This window comes from Salvelinus sp. IW2-2015, unplaced genomic scaffold, assembly GCF_002910315.2.
Source record: "Salvelinus sp. IW2-2015 unplaced genomic scaffold, ASM291031v2 Un_scaffold995, whole genome shotgun sequence".
In the NCBI taxonomy this organism is placed as follows: Eukaryota; Metazoa; Chordata; class Actinopteri; order Salmoniformes; family Salmonidae; genus Salvelinus; species Salvelinus sp. IW2-2015.
This window is the reverse complement of record NW_019942677.1, coordinates 1-9,858: the sequence shown is the minus strand read 5'-3', so window position 1 is coordinate 9,858 and position 9,858 is coordinate 1.

Sequence of the window (9,858 nt, the reverse complement as noted above, 5' to 3'; positions counted from 1 at the left end):
TTGGTGGTAGGAAGAGTGGACCAAAGCGCAGCGTGGAAAGTGTTCATGATTCTTTAACTTCAAAAACACTCAAACAAAATAGCAAACGTGAAAACGAAAGCGCACAGTTCTGTCAGGCAGAAAACACGAAACAGAAAACAAGATCCCACAAAACCCAAAAGGAAAATGACAACTTATGTATGATCCCCAATCAGAGACAACGATAGACAGCTGCATCTGATTGGGAAACACACACGACCAAAAACAAAGAAATAGAAAACAGATTTTCCCACCCGAGTCACACCCTGACCTAACCAAACATAGAAAATAATAAGGAACTCTAAGGTCAGGGCGTGACAGATAGACTGTCACATGGAATGTACTTCATGATTAACAGCCAATGAGACGACTTCAACTGTATACACAACTTACAGTTGAAGTCGGAAGTTTACATACACCTTTGCCAAATACATTTAAACTCAGTTTTTCACAATTCCTGACATTTAATCAGAGTAAAGCTTCTCTGTCTTAGGTCAGTTAGGATCAGCACTTTATTTTAAGAATGTGAAATGACAGAATAATAGTAGAGAGAATGATTTATTTCAGCTTTTATTTCTTTCATCACCTTCCCAGTGGGTCAGAAGTTTACATACACTCAATTAGTATTTGGTAGCATTGCCTTTAAATTGTTTAACTTGGGTCAAACGTTTCGGGTAGCCTTCCACAAGCTTCCCACATAAGTTGGGTGATTTTTGGCCCATTCGTCCTGACAGAGCTGGTGTAACTGAGTCAGGTTTGTAGGCCTCCTTGCTCACACACGCTTCTTCAGTTCTGCCCACAAATGTTTTATAGAATTGAGGTCAGGGCTTTGTGATGGCCACTCCAATACCTTGACTTTGTTGTCCTTAAGTAATTTTGCCACAACTTTGGAAGTATGCTTGGGATCATTGTCCATTTGGAAGACCCATTTGCGACCAAGCTTTAACTTCCTGACTGATGTCTTGAGATGTTACTTCAATATATTCACATAATTTTCCTGCATCATGATGCCATCTATTTTGTGAAGTGCCCCAGGCCCTCCTGCAGCAAAGCACCCCCACAACATGATGCTGCCAGCCCCGTGTCACGCGGGACTAGGTGGGTGAAGGAATCAGACGCAGAGAGTTCCAATTGCGAAAAGTGCTCCTTTACTATAGCACACAAAAAAATGAATAAGCCCAAACATACAGGGCGCAGCGAACAACTTGAATAAGCCAAAACACAGGGTGCCAAGTAATTAGAAAAATAAATACACCTCTACCTAAAACACACACACGTAACATAAAGACAATCCCGCACAAAACAAGGGCGGGTCTACCTACTACATATAGGGAAGCTCATTAACCGAAAACAGAAACACAGGTGAAACTAATAAGACAAAACAAACAGACAAACGAAAAAGGGATCGGTGGCGGCTAGTAGGATGGTGACGACGACCGCCGAGCACCGCCCGAACAGGCAGGGGAGCCAACTTCGGCGAAAGTCGTGACAGTACCCCCCTCCTGACGCGTGGCTCCCGCAGCGCGCCGCCACCGGCCTCGAGGACGACCCGGAGGGCGAGGCGCCGGGCGATCCGGGTGGAGGCGGTGGAAGTCTCTCAGTAGAGAAGGATCCAAAATGTCCCCCACCGGAACCCAGCATCTCTCCTCTGGACCGTACCCCTCCCAGTCCACGAGGTACTGTAGGCCCCTCACCCGGCATCTCGAGTCCAGAATGCCACGTACTGTGTACGCCGGGGACCCCTCAATATCCAGAGGGGGCAGAGGGACCTCAGGCACCTCACCTTCTTGCAGGGGACCAGCCACCACCGGCCTGAGGAGAGACACATGAAACGAGGGGTTAATACGGTAATACCTAGGAACACCTGACACCCCGTGCTTCACGGTTCGGATAGTGTTCTTCGGCTTGCAAGCCTCCCACTTTTTCCTCCAAACATAACGAAGGTCATTATGGCCAAACAGTTCTATTTTTGTTTCATCAGACCAGAGGACATTCTCCAAAAAGTACGATCATTGTCCCCATGTGCAGTTGCAAACCGTAGTCTGACTTTTTTATGGCGGTTTTGGAGAAGTGGCTTCTTCCTTGTTGAGCGGCCTTTCAGGTTATGTCGACATAGGACTTGTTTTACTGTGGATATAGATACTTACCTGTACCTGTTTCCTCCAGCAGGTCTGTTGCTGTTGTTCTGGGATTGATTTGCACTTTTCACACCAAAGTTCACACCAAATGTATAACACTTAATGATGTATACAGTAACTAGTATTTAACTGGCCAGTGGGGGAGCTGGCTAGTGACACTACAATGATGATGGCTGGATTAGTCTCCATGGGAGATTGATCAGACATGCTCGTAGCAGTGGATTAGTCTCCATGGGAGATTGATCAGACATGCTCAAAGCAGTGGTTGTAGTGGAGGGGGATGGAGCGATGGAGATCGCCAATGTAAGGGCGAGAGGGGAACGAGAGAGAGTAGGTAGCTAAATGTTGAGAGTAGTTCTTACATGTGTGATTCTTTACCACTCAAGAACAGTGTTATATTGTCTTTTCTTTACCATGTCTTCACTGTGGTATACAGGGGATGTAAGCTAGTCAGAACGGAACAGGAAGTTCTATTTGAGGTTTATTTAATACCTATAAATAGCTGTGAGGTAAAAACTAGGACATTTTCTTCTGACACAATCTCAAGTAATTCCTTTTTTACCAGTAGAAGGTCTCAGGGGGAACTCCAAGTCGTTATGATTAAAGGTATGCAGTATTTGTGTACGTGTCACTCACCACTCACCACAGGTAGAACTCGTACAATCGGACAGGACAGCGGAGGGGATTCTCACTGTTCTCCCACACCTCCTCTTTCTCCTCGTCCTCCCACTTCCTCTTCGCTGCCACACCGTCTGCATCTGCTACACACACAGGTCCACGATTACATATTAATCAAATTTGATCTATATCATTTTACTAAATGCATTAGTAAAAACAGCAACCCACACTTAAATCCCCGTTGCCAAGGCAACAGTGGCAAGGGAATAACTCCCTAGAAACATAACAGAAACATATGCAAAACACAGTATTAGAAAGCACAAAAAATGCAAGAATGACACAAGACAAAGATTTTTCTTTTAATGAGTCGGACGGGAAGGATATAATCCAAACACCCCTACAGGCCCTCATCCCTGTCATTCGCTGGAGAAAGAAACAGAGATTTCGCAGAAAGAGATCGGGGTGCCTTGTGAGGCTCAGGCGACGAGTGGCTAATCTTCCTTTGCCATCCGTACAGTTAGCTATTGTTTATTCGCTGGAAAATAAATGGGACAAACTGAAAGCATGTATATCCTACCAACGGAACATTAAAAACTGTAATATCTTATGTTTCACAGAGTCGTGGCTGAACGACGACATTAATAGCATAAAGCTGGCGGGTTATACACTCTATCCGCAGGATAGAACAGCAGCCTCTGGTAAGACATGGGGGGGGCCTATGCATATTTGTAAACRACAGCTGGTGCATGATRTCTAAGRACGTTTCRAGGTTTTGCCCGCATGAGGTAGAGTATCTCATGATAAGCTGTAGAGCACACTATCTACCKAGAGAGTTTTCATCTGTATTTTTCGTAGCYGTCTACATACCACCACAGACTGATGCGGGCACTAAAACCGCACTCAATGAGCTGTATACCGCCATAAGCAAACAGGAAAATTCTCATTCAGAGGTGGCGCTCCTAGTGGCCAGGGACTTTAATACAGGGAAACTTAAATCCTGTTTACCTCATTTCTATCAGCATGTTAAATGTGCAACCAGAGGGGAAAAAAACTCTAGACCACCTTTACTCCACACACAGAGACGCGTACAAAGCTCTCCCTCGCTCTCCATTTGGCAAATCTGACCATAATTCTATTCTCCTGATTCCTGCTTACAAACAAAAATTAAAGCAGGAAGCACCAGTGACTCGGTCTATAAAAAAGTGGTCAGACTAAGCAGATGCTAAACCACAGGACTGTTTTGCTAGCACAGACTGGAATATRTTCTGGGATTCTTCTGATGGCATTGAGGATTACACCACATCAGTCACTGGCTTCATCAATAAGTGCATCGATGACGTCGTCCCCACAGTGACTGTACGTACATACCCCAACCAGAAGCCATGGATTACAGGCAACATTCGCACTGAGCTAAAGGATAGATCTGTCGCTTTCAAGGAGCGGGACTCTAACCCGGAAGCTTATAAGAAATCCCGCTATCCCGACGAACCATCAAACAGGCAAAGAGTCAATACAGGACTAAGATCGAATCATGCTACACCGGCTCCAACGCTCGTCGGATGTGGCAGGGCTTGCAAACTATTACAGACTACAAAGGGAAGGACAGCTGAGAGCTATCCAGTGACACGAGCATACCAGATGAGCTAAATAACTTCTGTGCTCGCTTCGAGGCAAATAACACTGAAACATGCATGAGAGCATCAGCTATTCTGGGCGACTGTGTGATCACACTCTCCGCAGCCGATGTGAGTAAGACCTTTAAACAGGTCAACATTCACAAGGCCGCAGGGCCAGACGGATTACCAGGACGTGTACTCTGAGCATGCGCTGACCAACTGGCAAGTGTCTTCACTGACATGTTCAACCTCTCCCTGACCGAGTCTGTAATACCAACATGTTTCAAGCAGACCACCATAGTCCCTGTGCCCAAAAACACTGAGGTAACCTGCATAAATGACTACCGACCCTTAGCACTCACATCTGTAGCCATGAAGTTCTTTGAAAGGCTGATCATGGCTCACATCAACACCATTATCCCAGAAACCCTAGACCCACTCCAATTTGCATACCGCCCCAACAGATCCACAGATGATGCAATCTCTATTGCACCACACTGCCCTTTCACACCTGGACAAAAGGAACACATATGTGAGAATCTATTTATTGGGTACAGCATATGTGAGAATGGTATTTATTGACTACAGCTCAGCGTTCAACACCATAGTGCCCTCAAAGCTCATCACTAAGCTAAGGACCCTGGGACTAAACACCTACCTCTGCAATTGGATCCTGGACTTCCTGAAGGTCCGCCCCCAGGTGGTAAGGGTAGGTAAGAACACAATCGCCACGCGAATCTTCAACACGGCAGCCCCTCAGGTGTGCGTGCTCAGTCCCCTTCTGTACTCCCTGTTCACTCATGACTGCATGGCCAGGCACGACTCCAACACCATTATTAAGTTTGCCAATGACACAACAGTGGTAGGCCTGATCACTGACAACGATGAGACAGCCTACAGGGAGGAGGTCAGAGACCTGACCGTGTGGTGGCAGGACAACAACCTCTCCCTCAACGTGATCAAGACAATGGAGATTATTGTGGACTACAGGAAAAGGAGAGTCGAGCACAGGCCCCCATTCACATCAACAGGGCTGTAGTGGAGCAGGTTGAGAGCTTCAGGTTCCTCGGTGTCCACATCACTAAGGAATTATCATGGTCTAAGCGCACCAAGACAGTCATGAAGAGAGCACGACAAAACCTATTCCCCCTCAGGAAATTTAAAAGATTTGGCATGGGTCCCCAGATGCTCAAAAAGTTTTACAGCTGCACCATCAAGAGCATCCTGACGGGTTGCATCACTGCCTGGTATGTCAACTGCTCGACCTCCGAACGCAAGGCACTACAGAGGGTAGTGCGTACGGCCCAGTACATCACCGGGGCCAAGCTTCCTGCCATCCAGGACCTCTATACCAGGCGGTGTCAGAGGAAGGCCCTAAAAATTGTCCAAGACTCCAGCCACCCTAGTGATAGACTGTCTCTCTGCTACCGCACGGCAAGTGGTACAGGAGTGCCGAGTCTAGGTACAAGAGGCTTCCAAACAGCTTCTACCACCAAGCCATAAGACTCCTGAACATCTAATCAAATGGATACCCAGACTATTTGCATTCTGATACAGAATGCAGTGATGTGTACTGAACCTATCGGCCATAATAAATAAATACAATGGCACCTGCACTCATATAGACAATATTGCCATAGTCTATAACTGGTATGAATGTTGACTGACTGCTATTTAATGAAAGCCATGACCTATTCCTATTAAAGAAGCCCATTTTAAATCTTAATTTCTTATGTCATCAACAAGCTTTTTGAAAGACAGCTATTCYTCAATCCAGATATTTATAAACGGGGACACTATCAACGAGGGCATCATCAAATGTACATATGCATAAATCATCAGATACATTTTTACGTGATTTGGAGAATAACATAGACTTGGTTTTACCTGCATTAAGTACCAATTTCAGTTCAACAAAGGGTTTCTGCAAAGCAATGAAGGTAGATTGAAGCGCCAAAKGAGCCTGGTCAACTGTGGGGGKAACAGCATACACTGTCATCTGTCATCTGCATACTGGTATATGTTACATTTCTTTGCAGATAGACCAACATTGTTTAAATTAACCAGAAAAAGTACAAGACCTAAAATCAATCCCTGTGGGACACCTTTCGTAATATCTAGGAAACCTGACTTAACACCATCAGAAAACAAACATGTATTGAAAAGAATGCCAGTGATTACAGATGTCATTCAGCCATGTCAGCAAAGTTGTTTTTGTAATCTTCGAACCAATTACATAATGCCTGATCCATACTGATTGCAGACAGTAAAACCAAAAGCCTTCAATAAGTCAATAAAGAGGCAGCATAGTGCTCCTCCTGTCCATACCCTTTACCACATCATTTAACACCAAAGTTGCAGCCGAGATGGTGCTATGACCCGCCCTGAAACCAGACTGGTGAACAATTAGAATACATTCGTAGCTAGGAAGAACTAAGATGACAGTTGATTAATGATTCTACCATTTTTACTAAGCAGACAATTCAAGATAGGGCGATAATTATTTCGGTCGGGGGGGTCAACCACTCTTTGTGGAGAAGGAGCACATGAGCTGCCTTCCAAACCCTGGGGATAGCACCCGAGATAATCGTCAGATAACAAATGTGTCAATGACTCAGCTGCAGCAAGAAAGGATCCAGCAAATGAGCCCCAGTTGATTTTTTCTGAAGCAAGGCATCTAGCACATCACAAGTAAAATGTTGTTGAAATGAAAAATATAAAAAAATCCCTAGAAGTTGGCTGATCTTCCATRCAGCCAAGTAAAGGCTGAGAGAGYAAAGAGCAGTCGACWCAATGACCTGTGTCAAATAAACCACAATGTCTTTCAAATWAAAAGCTTGCCAAGATAAAATGCTGATTAAAAGCATCATAAAATGCTGATTTAAAGAGTCTGACACAACTCGCTTAGGCCACGCTTCAGTGCATTAACTATTTTCCAACATTTTGACGGATCACCAGCAGACTAAGATAGAAATTAGAAAGTAGCTTGAGTTAGCTTTCTTCATTGAGGAAGTACATCTACAGCATTCCACAATAGCCTGAAACCCTGCCAATCAGTTACCGAGTCAGTTTCGAGCGTTATCCCAGGTCTGATTTCTCATCATAATGAGATCTGAAAGTTCTATAGGGAACCAAGGATTTGTTCTATTTTGAACTCTAAGGCGTTTAAAGGGAGTGTGATTGTCTACCAGAGATATAAAAATAGATGAGAAACGTTCTAGAGACAATTCAGTGTCAGGCAGGAAAGCMCTATCAGCTGTGTGTGTGTACGTCTGCGTGTGCGTGTGCGTGTGTGTCACTTGCTGTTATGGTAGGTTTACTACAATAACGTCTTTCAGCAGCTTGGTGATTTCCAGTGTGGAATACAAGGTCGCTACGTGTTGGGTTAAGGTCTTCACAATATAAATATGCCTACCACTTATTAATTAGTACTTGTAGTAATAACTGATTTTAGTTGGTTAGTTAAATTAATGCTGCAAAGAGAGAAAAGAGAAGTCCTGTCATTGAGCAACTGTTTTTTTTTTCAACACATAGTCCCTCCCTCAGTCCCCATCATATAAAATAAGTGTCTATTTGGGTTGATGTTATGTGTCTATTTGGGTTGACGTTATAAGTGTCTGGTATGAGTGTTTAGATCAGTATGTCTGCAGGAATAGTCTACGCTGATGTGAAGTTCAGAAAACACCAAAGGACTGAAGGAGAAGATGGTGGTATGTTCTAAACTAAAATCTATTTTTATAGACATGCTATATGCTCAGGAAGTGCAGGATGTTCAACAAAAAGCTTCTATCTGCCAATATATATCTATGATCTAGGGCAATCTAGGGAAATGAATGCTATATAGCTGTTGCTTCTTGAAGAATATTACTTAGAAACACCTCATCAGCTTAGTTCAACTGTATTACCCCATCAGAACAAATGTAAGCTTGTTTTACTCCATTGTTTGTATACACTGTAATTGTATAAATCATGGTTATCATTTTTATCTCATGGTCATGGATGGTCCGTCCTCGCTCCCATAGCTCGGTCTATGAACTTGAGTGGTTACATTCCTCCAGCCCCATCCCTCAGCTGTTTACCAAAAAATACCCAGATGGCCACTTTAAAATTATATTTATACTACACTGACTTTATTTGACAACACATATTGATACCCTACTTCAAAACATGTTCCCAAGGACAAAAATGACTTGCATCACAGAGATTTTAGAGACTACAATTCAAAGGGTTTGCAGGAAACATATTTGTTAGCTGGTTTACATGCAACACTTCATGCACGCTTCATGCCTTATCAGTGATCTGTGCTGATAATTATACATTACAGTTTTACTTTGGTCAAATTTTCACAAGTATCTGGTACAGTTTCACAACTCTTAGTACAATACTCTAAACTGGTCACACTTGTAACTCAGCCAGTCTTTCACTCAACCTGTCATTGTGCATTTATTTGGTTTGTAAACATCTCTCACCACATAACCACTGATTCAAAATAGGTTTATTGTAAAATGTAATGAGAACATTGGTTTAATCACAGTAACATATTAACATATTTTCTATTTAGTTGTTTTAACTACCAGTTAATCCACAATGCAAGATGCGTGTTTCAAAACGTCCTCATAAGTGCTGAAAGTAAAATGCTACAGTACTGTAAATTACAGTTTTCACATTAGGCAATACACTTAAATGACCCAACAAAATTAACAAATTCTATAATTTCCTTAATATCTATCCAATGTGTAATCAAAGGTGTGATCAATGAAGACATCCTCTACAATCATTCATGCAAAAAAAATGTTTTTCAGATATAATTGTAAATGAAATTAATTAATTAAATGAATGAAAATAAAAGATAAGGTTTAGCACACATTAGTTTGCATGAAGCCTGTCTTGAGCATTTGGCCATAAATTCTCATCCACATCACAGTGAATGTCCTCATTATTCATGCACCGCAGGAAAAACCTTTTGACATGGCTAATCCAAGCTTGACATTGGTCTGCATTGATGTTGTCGAATGCCTCATTCATGGCCAGAAGTAGGGTGGCACACTCATGGGGATGGCAATCGTACAGCTTCCACCTCCATGCTGAAAAAGATTCCTCAAAAGGGTTGAGGAAAGAAGAGTATAGGGTCACAAATTGGGGATGGGCCCAAAACCATGCCTGAACCACCTCTGCAGGGTGGAACCTGACATTGTCACACTCAGTGACATAGTTACCCCTTCACCTTGACAGGCCTGCTCAATTTCATTGAGAAACACAATGAGATGTGCAGCGTTGTAGGATCCAAGTAATGCCCTACATCCTACCACACCATCCTCAGAAATAGCTGCGTGATTGAGATGTTTCCCCCACATTGTCCAGGCACTTGGACGGTTGCCCGTTGGACGATGAGTTTCAGCCCACAGCGCTGAGTTTTGTCCAGGTTGAAGTCCACTTCACAGCAGCATCAAGCACCATCACCCTCTAAA